The sequence below is a fragment of the Carassius auratus genome, unplaced genomic scaffold (assembly GCF_003368295.1).
Source record: "Carassius auratus strain Wakin unplaced genomic scaffold, ASM336829v1 scaf_tig00019982, whole genome shotgun sequence".
In the NCBI taxonomy this organism is placed as follows: domain Eukaryota; kingdom Metazoa; phylum Chordata; class Actinopteri; order Cypriniformes; family Cyprinidae; genus Carassius; species Carassius auratus.
The window spans coordinates 20126-37231 of record NW_020524996.1 but is presented as its reverse complement, the minus strand read 5'-3'; the positions used below and the strand labels follow the sequence as shown (position 1 = coordinate 37231).

Genomic DNA, 17106 nt, shown 5'->3' with positions numbered 1-17106 from the left:
TGTATATGAGCTTTAATATGAAATTATATAATTTTTTATAAGACTCTAATATGAGCAACTGTACAATAAATGCTATGCAGATCATTTCAATAGTTTATTTCTACCATACACAAACTGTACAACACAGCGCAGTACTGCTTATGAAATTTTAAAAGTGTAAGGAAATCCTGATATACAAACTACTCAAACGGAAAGAAATTATAATAATAATTTAAAAACAAAACCAAACTAAATCATTTACAGTACTGTGTATTATACTATGTTTTTCTTTTACACAAAAATTCATATCACATTACAAAACATCAAATACAAAAAGGAAAAAATAAATATTCCTCACAAAACTTCCTGAGCAAACAATCTGTGGTTTATAAATTAAAATTAGGATTTACAAATAATTGAAAGAAAATGTATCATGAATCATACAGTAATTTAGGATAATAATAAAAAAAAAAACATTCAGTTTTATTGAGAATACAATTTCGTTATGCACGTTTGGTCGGATGATAGTGTTTTATTCCATCTGAATGACCTGCAAAAACACAATTTTTGACATTACCAATGGACAAGGTAAAACTAAGGTTAAACTCCTTCACTGTGCTTATTAACCTGCACCGATCACACATTTGTGACCCGCTCAAAATAAACACTAAATAACAGAATAAAAGTGCAAAAGGGTATGTTTAGTGTTAGAGAAAGCTTAAAAAGTGCTGTGACGAGGCCGTTTGTGATCGTAACAGCACTAAGGTGACCTCGGCCGTGCATTAAAACACAAAATCAAGCGGTACAGATCCAGTCAAAATGGAAAGATTACTCTCTGTTGCCGTTCTCTTGCTGTAAATTGTCAATTTTTAGATTTTGGTGGCTTGAAGACATGAAGTGCTTTGAGAAAATATCATTCATAAAACTTATTTGAGAGCCCACCGTTTGTCGCGCATAAGAAGCCGAAGGTTGAGGAGTTCAGTCTCACAGAAAAGAATAAAAAACGTATTTTGCCTGATCATAAAACACCTTTTTTTTTTTTACAAGAATATCGTCACATACTTAAAATGGCGTATAAACAGTAGGTAAACAGAGTTTAGAGGCTTTTCATTCGGAAAATAAATATACTGCAGAATAAAATGAATCACCATTCACGTAATACTGCTCTACCACAAAACATAGCATGTTCCATGTACTCATTTACATTAGGCAACATATATGCACACACGGATGTGCACACCAAAGGCAGTTCATGATGAACAGAAACGGAAATAAGTTGTGTGTGTGTGTGTGTGGATGATTTGATTTTTGCTCACTGTACAGTCGGTGTACAGTCGTTTGGAGAGTTAATCAGATCAATATTATTCTTTTTGCTCTCTTGTCAACAAATGATGTCATTTCAGTGGTGTACACTAACTACATGTCAGGTTTGGATACAGTACAGCTCTAATAGACCAATACCAGCTGCTCACCTACAGGTGGCGCAAGTGGACTGTTCTCACATTTGACATCTGTTGATGAAGAACAAGTCATCGTGATAACTTTTGAACGACTAAAACTCCCAGTTATTGTACAACAAATGCAAAATTAAAATTCACAATATGTAAGATTGGCCTTTTTCCATTTTGGAGTTGCAGCAATAAATAAATCAATAAATAAGATTACTGTGAGATAAATAGTACCGATGAATAAAGATAATAGGTAGCAATAATATAATAACACACAAAAGAACAATACGGAGGAAAGTCAAGCAACACCATAAGAAATAAATAAGTGCAAAAGGAGGTCAAAAATCTCACTAAAAGGACATTGAGCTGTAAAAATCAGGCTGGTCATTTTCAGTGCAGTGAATTGTCATGGAATGGAGTTGTTGTTGTTGTTTTAAACGAGACATATCTTGCACAGATGATAAAGCCAGCCCTCGGCAGACAATCAAACACTTGTGAGAGAGTTTGGCCTTATACGTGAATGCCCTTGATGGCCTGTCTGATGCTGTCCAGTAAGGCTTTGGCATTCGGCGCGAATACTCATGCTCTGAATTGTTGTACATATCCGTCAACGTGTTCACGTACGCTTCGAAGTTCTGTTCATTTATTGGACCCTGAAACACATTAAAGAACACATTCAGTAAATGCATTCATTCCTTACAAACGTGCACAATTTAAAACTGTGGTTTACCTTAAAATACCACAATTGTTGTTGCTACAGTAAAATCATATTAAATTAATTCCTCATGTGGCTATTAAATTGTCTTGTAATAATGATTAATATAAAAGTTACCACCATTTTATGATACTTTGTTCAAAAATACACTGTAAAATATCAAAGGTTCCTCAAGGAAATATTTATAGCTGATAGAAATGCTATAATCTAATTGATTCAATTGGATTTGGCCATATTAAATATGATTTTAGTTAATGCATTAACTAACAATAACAATGAGCATTTAATACAGTGTTTATCAAATAACTTTATTGCTATCATCTTGAAATTTTGTACATTTTGAAATGAACTGCTTTAGAATTATTTGATATTGTTAGTTCATTGTACTTAATGTGGTTAATTAATATTACACAAATAAAGGCCTTAAAAAGGTCTTAATCGGAAGTTTAAATAAAATGTAATGTTGCATGCACTGCACTGAATAAATGAATAAATGCATACTGTCTCGTTACATATACATGTGAAGATAGCTGAAGTCTTGTTTTTTGAGAAATGTAACAAATATAAGTGATTTTATTCTTTAAGCTATTACAAATATATATCAGTAAGGTAAGAAAACTATCATTTTATTTACTTCGTCTTCAACAAATATTTAAAAAGTCTTAACTCAGCCTTCATAAACCTGCAGAAACCTTAGAAGTAGTGCATTGCCGTATTTTTAAATGATTATGTTACCTGAAAACTGGAAACGGTATAGTTTTTTGTAAGGGACCTTATGCGGTGATCAAAAACGGTTTAATGGTACGTGCTGAGAGAGATCAGGTTGTGTTTTACATGTTCATCAGAGTGTGTGTCAGTCTCACCATTTGCGGCAGCTGGATATCTGTCAGACTGTTGATAAGTGCTTGACTCAGATGCGCTAACTCCTTCAACAGACTGTCGTTGTGCTGCTCGATTATTTTATTCTCCTCCTCGATAGTTTTCAGGTTGCACTCCATGGATGAAATCTGTTTGAAAACAGGGAAACACTTCAGCTCTGAAACTACATTACCCACAATGCTCAGCGTGTAAGAAGGTCAAATGAATGCATATCATGTTATCTACCTGAGTCTGGAGCTGCATCATGTCTGCTTCTATCTTCAGATTGGATTCATTTAGCTCCTTTATTTCGTGATCCAAGTGCTGCATGTCTTCACTGTTTTCGATACCTGATTGACAGAAGACAAGCCAGGCCATGTTCATCTTGAGAAAGCTGCTGCAAACTTATGAAGCTCTTTTCTCTTATAAGCTCTTGAATTACTCACCGCTGCTGGTTTTGAGTTTGATGGTCATCATCTCTTCATCGGAGAGTTTCTTCTTGATACTCTGAGCGTTTAGTGGACATCCTGACAAACTGTCAAGGGACAAAACACAAAATCTACAAATCAATACTAGCAATTTTTTATCTTTTTTTATTTTTATATATATCTAGTTACAGATAATAAGTATAAGCATTCACAGAATGTTTACATTTACAAATAATAACATTATTGGATACTGTAATGGTGATCAAAAATGAATAAATTTGAAATTTCAGAAGAAAATTCATATTTTGCATAATGAATACTGCTATTTTTACTTATTTCTAAAGTCAAGCGGTTTATTTTTGCATATTTTAATATTCATTTTGTATGTTATGTGAAAGAAATAACATTAATAAACCACACATGTAAGCTTGATTGGAAATAATAGTAATAATACTGGAAATGTATTGGAAGTATTATAATAATATAATGAGTTCTGTATTGTGTGTGTGTGTGTGTGTGTGTGTGTGTATAATTACAGACAAAAATGCATTATTTTTTATCTTATTTCTGAAGTAAACATGTATATATTAATGTAATTTAATATTCGTTTTGTATATTTATCTGAAACATTTAAATAATGTATAGTGTTTATTTAGAATATTATATAAAATAGAATTATATAGAATAGAATAGAATTGAATGTAAATCACATTTCAATATAATGTTATTTAAGGTAAAATATATGTACAAACATATATAACAACTCAAAGTTCACAGTGTGTATGTTCAGGTTGGGTCAAGAGGTCTCAGTATACAGTAGATACTAGGTTTAACATCAGAAGTGAAGTTCGGGTGATGGTATAGTTTCCTCACCTCCTGTGTGTGACAAAGACGTTGTTGGCGTGACCCAAGCCGTTGCAGCCGGGCAGAGGGCAGTGAGGAAGCTCCTGTTTACAGAGCTTCCAGGAGAAGGCCGATCCGTTCACAGAGCTCTCCTTCTGCCGCTTGGTGGCGATGGGGCAACTTCCTGCGCTGCGATGAGACGTGTATTTACCCGACACATGGCCCTGACCGTCACAGCCTGCCACTGGGCACCTGGTGCACGAGAAAGGAAATATATACTTACCATCGCATTAACAATGGATTTCACTGAAGATTATGTGCATCTTGGTAAAGATATTTTCAATGTACATAAATTAAGATTTTTTTCCCCCCAATAACTGATCAGTGAAACATCATCAACATCAGGAGATCGAAGAAAATATCGTTTTTCCTATTCATTTTATGAGAAAAATGTGTGATACAGCAAAATGTTTATAAAATAGAATAAAAATATATTTATCAGTTAATAATTAAAACAGTTATATTACTAGAGAACTTTTTTAGACCTAATTTATGAGGTGCACATATACAGATTTCAGAATTGTCAACTTTAATGTTATTATAGCTTTTATGTATCTAAATATGGAAATAAAATAAAACATAATTTTTTTTTAACTTGAAATAAAATAAACATCAACTGAAATAAAATAAAATGTATAAAAATGTTTGAATTCAGGTAGCTTCCCGGCAACTATTTTAATCTAGTTATAAAATGAATAAAAAGGAATAAAAATCTATAAAGGCATACGATGTGTATGCATGTAATGACTACGGAAAATGACAAAAAAAATCACTAAAACTTTATGACTTTAATTTAATGTTGGTTGAAATTTTAGTGTTTTTGTTGTGGGTTTGTCAAATTTTTAGTAGTTTTTGTTATATATATATATATATATATATATATATATATATATATATATGTGTGTGTGTGTGTGTGTGTGTGTGTGTGTGTGTGTGTGTGTGTGTGTGTGTGTGTGTGTGTGTGTATATATATATATATAAACTTTTAACAACTAAAATTAAATAAAAACTGAAAATGTAAAAAAAATCAAATAAAAAAATCAAATACCTATAACACTATATCAGCAATATTAAAACAATACTCGTTGGGGGAACCAGGTCATAATTTGCATCACAAAGGTTGTTTGGTACAGATTTCTGGGTCAGCATGCCAAAACCCACACAGATGTGACCCGACCCCTCGACCTGCTTAAATGAAACCCCCCGCACAGCCCCCTTTTGTTGTCCTAAACTCAGCAGAGTAACAGTGATTGCCAAAGATAATCTCTTATTTGAGACTGAACTAGTTTCAGAGCTTACACCGCAAACACAAACGAGCCTGTATACATTCGCTTGATAATTTGATGGCTAAAACTTCCGAGGGTCCACACCGCCGCAGAGGCGCGTTTGTCATTTCGCGAGTCCGTAAACACCCCCACCCCCAATTTGCCGAGTTGGAAGACTTTTCAAATACCATTAAGGAGATTAATCCTGTGAAATGCTGATTAAAAATGTATTCAAAGCAGAAAAAAGGGAAGGAATAATTCTATCGGCACAGGCGGACTTCGTCTGAAACGCACTCCAGTAAATAATTACGGGCAGGGAGGTTAACGTGCCGCCGATGGAAAACATAAGCCCTACCAAGTTGAAGACTAGAGTGGTGAGGAGTTGGCCAATTTATTTTGCTGCTCACTTTCCCCCTAGGTCAGTAATGGAATGACATAAATTGCAGATAATTGTTGCGCGTCCTCCACAGGGGGGAAAAAGCACATGATTTGGAGGTGGCTGACCCTTTCCCTGATAGCCCATATTGGAAAAGGTGAGAGGTTATCTGGGATTGTACAAATAGCTTGTCTGCGGGCCTGTGTTGGAAAGGTTGTTATGGCAGTTTTGGCTCTAATACACTGACTAAAACAAGACAACATTACGACTCAACACTGGCCATTGCGTCCGGCTCCGGGAATGGTGTTCCTGACTCCGGGACAACAGAGATGGACCATATGGCCGCCAATTTACAATAATCTAGCGATATTACAGATGTACTTTCCGTTTCTCTGCCTCTCTGTTCCTCCTTTAGTGTGTGCCGACCTGCTACCGTCTGATTCCTAAGCTCTCGTCTTTGCATTAGTAATTAAAAATGAAATACTAGCCCAGATGCAAAAGTAGGAAAGCCCTGTCACTCTGGGTTAGACTTCGGATTTAAGGCTGGAATCAATTCAATTAATTTTTTTTTCCTCCATAGAATTATGTTTTTACAAAACAAACTGCAGGGTTAATTGCAATTAAATTAGATCTTACGTAAAAACGAGGAAAAAGGATGATATTTTTGAATGTTCTTTTTTCTTTAAGGAAATGCAGTGATACAAACATAAACTGTCCTGCTGTTTTTATAATAATAAAAAAGAAAAGGATTTCTATAATGATTTTCATCTGTTTGCTTTCTGGCATACAGTATTCCCTAAAACAACATTTATGTTATATGTGTTTTATTGTGAAAATAATTGTTTTAAAGGCTAGTTGTACAGGTTGTTTTGATGTAAAAAAATAAATAATTATATGCACACTTTATATAAAATTTTATTTTGATTTTAAATGATTTTATAGTACATATATTGTCCTTTTTTCCCAACAAATTTAAACTTTTTTAATTTTTAAACCCATTAATTTTGTGAGAAAAATTGTGGGATACAGTGAAATAATGTTTTTCATGTAAAATATGTCTAACAGTTTTAGATATTAACAAAGCACCATTTTTTATAAAGATATAGACATTTGATGCATTTAAACCTATTAGTTTAATTCAGTTTAATTTGAAATTAATTTTGTAATAGTTAATTATCAAATAATTTTCACCACAAAAAAAAATTAGACTCTCTGTGAATAATTGAACATTTTTACACATATTCACAATTAATATTTTATGGTTATGTTTCAATCATTTGATACATTTAAACCTAGCTACATTTCATACTAGGTACATTTTTATTTTATAATAGATTTTAAACCTACCAAATAGTTCTCACCTAAAAGCTTGTGCCTCTAATGCTTTAGTAAAAAAGTGTCACCTTAAGTGTACTCCATATATGGAAAGTGCATTCTAGATGAAAAATTTTATTGAATCAAATAAACAAGACATTTTGTGTCAATTGATGATGCATTAAAGTGTAAAGTAAAACCTTTCTGCTCAGTCGAAATAAAAACAGCAAACATTTGGATGTCATTGTTCTGGTGGTGTCTTACTTCATCTCTGGCTCTTCTTTGTCCTCTTTGCTTGGCGTGAGCTTCAAGGTTCCTTTCCTGGCACGAGGGCACCCTGACAGACTGGGAAGGAACATGACATATGTGACGAACCTTTCAGAAGTTCAAGCGTGCAGACGTGTGTGTGGGAAAGATACGGCCGCTGCGTTTACAAGCTTTGACACCTGTCGTGTTGCCATTGAACAGGGGTCATTACCTCAACAGCCGTGAAATGCCACAAAGTATTTACTCTTTGGCAATTACCCGGTGTTAAATGCAAATGATTTAACCCATTGAGTGCCTTTGTGTTGCCTGATGTCTAAAATCTATTAAAGTGTAAGATCCAGAACTAGAACGCACTGGTTTAAAAATGAGACATTGTGTTGTTATGAAAAGCATGACCATTTTTGACATGCAGAAACATCCAAAACTGTCACTACATTGTCATCTTTCATTGAATAGAGATGTCCTGTCTAATGAGGCTCACCTCCTATGAGAGGCGTAGTTTCCTGTCACATGACCTGAACCGTCACAGCCAGGAGTTGGACATCTTTAAAAGAAATAGAAATTAGTGTCAATGATATAAATTAATATGATGTAAGAAAAACAGAAAAAAAATTATATATATATATATATATTCATTATATCATATTAAATAATTAAATTAAATAATGATCACACACACATAACATTTGTATATATTTATATGTACATAAACAGTTTTAATAGATATAATAATAATAAATAAATAATTCATATTTACACATTTTTATTTTTTAATATAAAAAAATAATACAACTAGAATATGTACATCATAATAATTTATTAAATATTAATATTTAATATATAAATATTAATAGTTACTGTTAGTATTTATTCAATATTAATTATTAAATACAATATTAATAAAATGCATTATACACACAAACAATGACAATAACAACAGTAACAACAATAATAATACATATTTATAATTATAGTACAATTGTAGTTACTACCGGTATAATAATTTATAAAATACATATATTTACATTAGTTCTAAACATGAATTATTTGCAATTTTAAATTAATTTCTTATTTTATTGGATTGAAACTTTAGCTGACTCTTACTTGAGCTCTTGAGAATTAGCAGCCATTAGTGATTTCAGGGTCTTGTCAGCCAATGGGCAACCGGATACACTACAAAAAAAAATAATAATAAAATTATTATGTATATTTTTTTCCAAGTTATTTTGCTGCTTGAAAAATAAAGATTGTGAAAAATAGGCAAGGCTTTTTACCTTCTATGTGATGCATAATTTCCTGTCACATGACCACTACCATCACAGCCTGGTGTCGGACAACTGCAAAGAGAAGAAGAGCAGTTTGATGACCAGATGCACACAGCCTATGATTCTTGATCTATTATTAACAGGGCCTTTATCATGCTCACGTGTGACCCAGAAACCCCAAAACAGTGGTTCAAATAATATTATTACCTCATTAGATCTTTCTTGTTGTCTCTTATCAGCATCTTGTTTTTTGCCATGTTTGCATCTCCATTGTACACTTTATCCTCGAGAGACACCTTCTCCAGTTGATCCATCTACAAGAAAAGGGACAGGTGGTCAAAAAATCATACAATTTTTTCAAGAAAAGATGCAACGGCGTTCTGTGAGCACACGTGCACTAATAGTCTGAAAGAGGTCTGATGCTGCTTAAGTATACTTAGTAAAACATATATCCATTTAAACTCCAATATAATCCCTCGTGGTATTTATGATAGGCATAAAACCTTTGGATTTACTTACTTTGTTTATAAGGTAAGTATCTTTGAGCACCAGATGTCAGAGGGAGAACCAGACAAACCTACAACTGTCTGGGTTTGTTCTTTGACTCTAAAGAGAATGAAAAATTGTCGGCTTTTCAGGAACATTCTTCTGCGATTTCTTTTAAACTTTAGTGTCATAGCAGCACATCGCAAGAGACAGTGCGCCTAAAGACATGGCTGACTGAACCAGATAGTTTAGATGAAGAAATAGAAACATAAGGGTTTTAAGTTGAATATGTTCCTATTGCAGCGTTCAACAGTCAAAGAGCATTCAGACACAGAATGTCTTTCCTCAGGACATTATTATAATTAGACACTCAATTTTATTAGAGTTTTGCATACTACAGTTCAAGTTAGTTTTTTTTAATGTCAACAAGGATGCATTAAACTGATCGAAACTGACAATAGAGATATTTTATGATGTTTCAAAATATTTATATTCCCAAATAATTTATTTATCAAAGAATCATAAAAAGATATAAAGCAGCTTTTCTGTAATAATAATATTGAACAATAATAATAACAAATGTTTCTTGAGCAGCAAATCAGCATATCAGGGCCGGGTTTCCCGAAAACGATTGATCTTGAGATTAAGAGCGTTTTCTACGAGTAATTTTGTGATCGTTCGTTATTGTTTCACGTGCGTTTCCCAACAATGCAATTAACACAGTCGCATGTAGCTGTGCTTTAAGTGTTTCTTAGGAGTCGCTGTCCATTTATCAAGTGCTGAAATTTCACGTTATAGAATGGCTCTTAATTGTAGTACACTATCGTTTATTAACGTTAACCTAATGCTGCGTTCCAAACAGACAACTTGGATATAATAACTATAACACAATACAATATTATAGTCTACAATATTATACTTTAAATAATAATATATAATATACTTTATATATTTAAATATTATGTTAGGTAAAAAATGTTAGCCTCAATGCACTGTAAGTCTCTTTGGATAAAAGCGTCTGCTAAATGCATAAAATGATTTAAATTAATTTATTTATACACAGTGAGACGTTATTTCGGATCAAATACATACAGTAGCTGGTTTTCGTGCTCTTCAGCAAGTCATTGACATATTTTTTTCCCCCAGTCTTTGAAACATTTCCTACATTACTTATTTCATTGTTTTTTTTTCATTGTTTTTTTTTGTTTAGTCATTTAATTTAAATGTGTATTTCTATATTTCTGCCCTTTTTAATGATTTCATTTATAAATTAATAAAACAAAAATAAGAAAATGAGTCACAAAGTGTACAATAAAGCACAACCAAATCCTTATATTATAATCACATTGCACTTGAATCAAGTTAAAGGTGTAATCTGCCGACTGTCCTGCAGGTGATCGCATAAATCTGTCTTCTTACGATGCACTTAGGGCTATACGATTACTCCAGAGCACTCGTAGATCTACGATGATTTTCAAGTGCTACTTAAGTTACGATGCTTTTGGGAAACAGACCGTAATATTAAGATCAGTCGTACGATCGTTTTTACGAACTTCTTAGGCTTACAAACCTTTTGGGAATCCCGGCCCAGAATGTTTTCTGAAGGATCATGTGATGCTGAAGACTGAAGTAATGATGCTGAAAATTCAGCTGCGCATCACAGGAAGAAATTACATTTTAAATAGTTTCAAACAATTAATTGCGATTAATCGCATCCAAAATAACGTTTTTGCTTATGTAAAATATATTTTACATTAATTATATAAATTATATATTTGCATATTTATTATGTATAGTAAGTAAAGTATATATTTAGAAAATATTTAGACTACAATTTATATATATATATAAATGATTTTTTTTTATATACAAATACAACATATTTTTCTTAAATATATACATGCATGCATGTGTGTGTATTTATATATACAATAAATAAATATACACAGTACACACACACACACACACATATATATATTTTGTAAACCAAAACTTTCATTTTTGATGCGATTAATCGCGATTAATCATTTGAAAGCACTAATTACAAATTATATTCAATTTGTTTTCAAATTGAAGAATTTTTCTGTTTCTACTGTAGTTTTATCGAATAAATGCAGCTACGGTGACCCGAATCGCTGAACGCTATTGTAAACTGCCTCTGTCTCACCTCTTTGTCTTGTTGTGCAGGTGTTTTGCTGTAGTTCAGCGGCGTGTCCCAGGCGTCCTGTTCGTAGAGGACGCGGTAGATGGCCGGGGAGATCTGGAGACCCCCTGCTTTGGCTAGAGAAGGTTCAGGTGGGGTGAAAAGAGCATCTCCTAATGCAGGCATCATGGGAGAGTCCCTCGCCTTTTCTCTCTTCTTCTTCATACTTAAATCCAGCGTTCCATTCTCGTCTACCTCTATCAGCGAGTCCTGAATGATAAAGAAACATAGAACGTCTTGTTTGTACCCAAGAGCACTTTTCCAATAGTTTTGAACTTGTTTTCGGAGCCAATATTAATGAATTATGAATATTACAATTTTGTGCACAACTCATCCAACCATATTTGTGTTACAAACATAAATGGTTCCTCAAAACATGTGGTTTGTTGCAATGTGGTGCACTTTTACTTTTCTAACCAGTCAAACTTACAATTTTTGCATTGCAGACCTATTTTTATTTTACAAAAAAAAAAAAATAATAATAATAATAAAAAAAAAAAAAAAAAAAAATATATATATATATATATATATATATATATATATATATATATATATATATATATATATACAGAAATACTCATGCATGTATATATTTAAGAAAAATATATTGTTTATATTTAACATACATTTATATATATTATAAACAATATAAATATATACATGTACATTTTTCAAAATATATTCTATATGTGTGTGTCTTTATATATACAAAATAAATATACACAGTACACACACATATATTATGTACATAAAAACTTTTATTTTGGATGTGATTTATCGCGATTTATAATTGCCTATCACTAATTACACCATCTTATTTTCAGATGATTAATATCATGACTTTTAAGTTTTTCTGCAACTCGTTAACTGCTTAAAATGTGACGCACCAATTATTCCACACAGTAGCAAACAAAGGAGAGTTTATAGGGAACTAATCGTGATAATTCAGATTGCAAACCAAACATGACTCTCTCTCAAACCAACTAGAAGCGACCGACTGCACACCTATCGAGTTCATCCCTGTGCAGGATGTGAGTTTTTCTCGTCTGATGAGATTCTCTCCAGCCTTAGAAACAAGTGAGGTGACATCTTTCTCCCACACCAAAAAAACAAGCGACTTGGCACAAACAGGGAAATCGAGATACTTAACATGCATAAAGACATTTCGACGCAGACATCAGCAGATGACAGATCGACTAACACTGTTTTATTCATTGGCTCAGTTTGTACAGTATACCTGCTCTCTGCCCACTGAGTGCCGGGACTACGAGCGGCCTGTGTGCTGTGTAGGTGTGTGAAGCATTTCACGCCATACTTCTGTGAGTTTTTCTCAGTTTTAACTCTCCGTGTCTAAGAGGAAGACCTGATTTGATTGAAGCCGCCAATGTTGCCTGGATGTTTCTAAATTTGACTGAAATCTTCAGTATTAGGATCCTGGATTGCTGTTTTTATTATTTTTGCGTAATGTAAGAAAGTTAGTTAAATCACATAAATGACATTATTTATACATATATATATATATTTAACAATAATATACATAAAATATACATATAATATATAGTTTTTCATAGTAAAAAAAAATAAATAAAAATAATATATATATATTATAGCACAATTTATTGGCACATTTCCATTTTTTTGGAGAGAAAACAAGAAATAATACAGAAAATATTGCATGCAGGATTCGAACTTGCTTTGCCCATATGCACTAATCACTAGGCCATGACTCCAGCATGCTTTTTATTATTTTTTGTTGTTTTAATTATGTACAAATTATTATTATTCACATTATTAATTCAGATTATGTTAAATCACATTATATATATATTCTATGTCAATTATTTTATTAACAGTTTTTAAAATAAAAAATGTTTGCATAAACCCAGAAGACTTTTATTTTTAATATCATATTTATATTTAATCGCTCTCTTTTTTGCCACTTTGCCAGTTTTGGCTGGAAAAGGGGCCATGATTCCAGCATGCTTTTTAATTCATTTTTAATAGTTCTTTATTATTATTATTATTATTATTATTATTATTATTATTATTAATATATGTGTATCAACAGTTTGTTTTTCTATTAAAAAAGAGGCTGGATATATAAAAAATAATTCGTAGGTATCAAACTAAATGGATCAGTATGTTATTTTTTTAATTATTACTAGAATACTCAGCATTAGGATCCTGTATTGTTTTAAATATGTATTTTGAAATTAAATTTTATTATGCATTTAAATTGCATTAAATGTCAAGTGCTTATTTTTAATAATATAGTTGTACAGTTTCATGAATGCATAAAGCCAGAGAACGTCATATTTATGATTATAATAGCTCTATTAAAAACAAGGCTTAAATGAAAGAACACAACTTTTAATCATAACATCACATATCCATTTTCACACTGTAACATACATGATCTGAAGCCCTGTGTAGACTTTCCTTATTTAATTGAAATAAAAGAGTGATGTCTATTAATCCCCCAACCAATTGATTTAATCCAACTTCTCATAGATCGTCTGCTGTTAGAGATCAACGCCAAAGGATCTGTGTGAGCTTATCTAGGATAATATATTACTTAGCAAAATGTCTTCGACCATCTGCACTTGAAAAAAAAAAAAAAAAAGCTCTCTCCTGCAAACAAGAGAAAGACCGAACATTACCATTAGTGAATTTAAATGCACGGCCACATGTTTTACAAAAAGCCTTATAATTGTCATAGAGAAGGAAGCTGTGATTGTATTCCTCCCAACTCTTTTTGATGTGATTACACAAATTCTCCTTTGTGTACATTAAAGCTTTAGGGCCAGTGTGGGTAAAAGAAAAAAGCTCCCACTCTCTTGTTGTTGTGCCACCAGAGGCTACACAGTTCTCCGTGCCAAAAAGTGTCTTTTGATGTTACTCCTCTTTTTCATACACAAATCACAGTTGTTTCAGAATGACCACATTAAATACCTTTTTCTGAGTGCTCTAATTTGATTACCTTTGTGGATGATGCCAGGGGCCGGCTGGGGGGCGGGGCCTCGCTGTTGTCTCGGCAACGGGTGGAGAGGTTGAGGATGGCTGCGGATGCCATGTTGGACTGGAGGGCGTTGCTTTGGGCTTTATGGCGACTGGGGCTGTTGTCTCCGGCCATGATCATACGACCACCAGAACCCAGAAAACAGGGGAACTGTGCGGCTGGAAATGGTGGGAATAGTTAGTACTCAGAAAAAGAGGAACTGAGAGAGAGAGAGAGAGAGAGAGAGAGAGAGAGAGGGAGGGAGAGAGCATCACTGATCATATTATGAAGAGAGGAAATACAAACCCACATCTATGTAGAAGGCAGTTTTCAAAAGGTATTATACATATACTGAATGTAATATTAATATGCAATATTATTACAAATGTGTATTTATCATTCAATTACACACACATATTTAATGTTAATATTCAGTTTATATACAAATGGCTTTCTACACTGTATTTTTACAATCAATTACACGAAAAGACAAGATATACAAAAAGAGCACCCTCCCTTTCTGTCTCTAAATAAAATCATTATTATTTAAATGATTTATATACATGACCATTTTTATTATAGACTTTATTATAGATTAATTTATCATATACATGTATAATTTAAATAATGTATAAGTTAATATGATTAAGAAATAATATTGTATTTCATACATTATTTAATTAAATTCATATGAAAAAGTATATATTGTAGGTATTATTTATATTTTGCATTTTATATTGATTATATATTTATATATAATTATTTTATTATATATTTATAATGTCAAATATATATATATATATATATATATATATATATATATATATATATATATATATATATATATATATATATATATAATATGTATTATATTTACTAGTTATATGTATTTTTTTATATTTTTATTTTATATTTATTACATATTTTATTAATATATAATTCTTAATTTTTTAATATTTATATATTTATATAAATGTTGTAAATTACATATATAATTTAAATACACATTATCTATCTATCTATCTATCTATCTATCTATCTATCTAAAAACATTAAAAAAATTACATATTTGTTAAATTCATAATAATTAATATGATTAATGAATAAATAATTTTATTAGAAATGTTATTATATATTAATTATATATATTTTTCTAAAGATAATGTGAATGGTGTTTTCTCATGCAAATGAAGCCAGGGTGTTGCTATGCAGTTGCCAAGATGTTCTGAGTGTTTTCAGTGTTGTTATGTGGTTGCTAGGGTGTTCTAGGTGGTTGATTATTGGCCCAAATCAGGGTGCTTGATGAAGATTGAGCAGAGCACAAACGTATGCCGCACATGTACATGCACTAAGTCACACATGATGACACTGAAAACAACTTAATGTCAGTGCATGCTGGGTAACCTTTGATTTGAAGCAGAATAGACACTCACAGTCAGCAAAGTGTGAAGATTCGTGACTCTGCTCGGATGCCATCTGAGCCTGCTTGCCAAAGACCTGGGCGTCAAAACTGGCGTAGTCAAAATGGCCTTTAGTGTACTTGTCCATGTCTTTGGCCATGCTGGCCTGCAACGCTGCCATAGGATGTGCAAATCTGTACGTGAAGTCAAATTTATTCATGTTTCCTAAAGGTCTGAACAGAAGAGAAGGAAAACATCAAGACTTCAGAATTGCACTAATGTTTCTAAAACATGTTTGAGTTGCTGCTTATTCTTCATCATTAGAAATCACACTAATTTAGATTGAGATTCAGATGAGATGCCTATTATTATCCTTCAGGAAGAAACATATTAACATATTTTCAGCTTGATTGATGGTAAAGGAGTATATAAAGGATATGTATAAGGGCTGCTCCAGGATGAAGGTTTCTCACCTCGTCATCCTCTCTGGCGTCTGTCTGCACTTCACAGGATCCTCCTGCGGTTTGGAGATCTTTTCTGCAGCAGCTATCGGGCAGCCTGAGAGACTGTGAAAACAGACATCAGAAGCTAGTCTCTTCTGGGTTGTTAACTTTATTTTAATTGACTTGGGGTGCACTGAAGTAATTGTACAATTAAAAGTAATCCAATAGTTTCTATGCAATAAACATCACACTGTTTTATAGTCTAGTTTAAGTGTCTTTGGATTTTTTTAAAGGTGCTGTAGGGAACTTTTGTAAAAAAATATTTTTTTACATATTTGTTAAACCTGTCAATATGTCCTGACAGTAGAATATGAGACAGATAATCTGTGAAAAAATCAAGCTCCTCTGGCTCCTCCCAGTGCTCCTATTGCCATTTGCAGAAAGTCATGCGCTCCCGGTAAAAAACAACCAATCAGAGCTGCGGTCCGTAACTTTGTTTGTGTTCAAAATGTAGAAAAATGTATATAATAAGCGAGTACACCATGAATCCATTTTCCAAACCATGTTTTTAGCTTGTCCTGAATCACTAGGGTGCACCTATAATAAGTGTTTATATTCGGACTATTTTAGATTGCTTCGGGGGTACCGCGGCGAAGTAACCCAGTACCTTTGTGATTCTTCATAGACATAAACAGAGAGAAGTAGTTCCGGCTACGATGTTCTTCCGCAAGACGCAAGCAGTTCTGTTTATTAACCAC

General features: G+C 32.6%; 1 pseudogene; it reads right to left on the bottom strand.

The window, feature by feature from the left end:
* Positions 1 to 1840: 1840 nt before the first annotated feature.
* Positions 1841 to 17106, bottom strand: part of LOC113076334 (suppression of tumorigenicity 18 protein-like) — a 34581-nt pseudogene continuing 19315 nt past the window's right edge.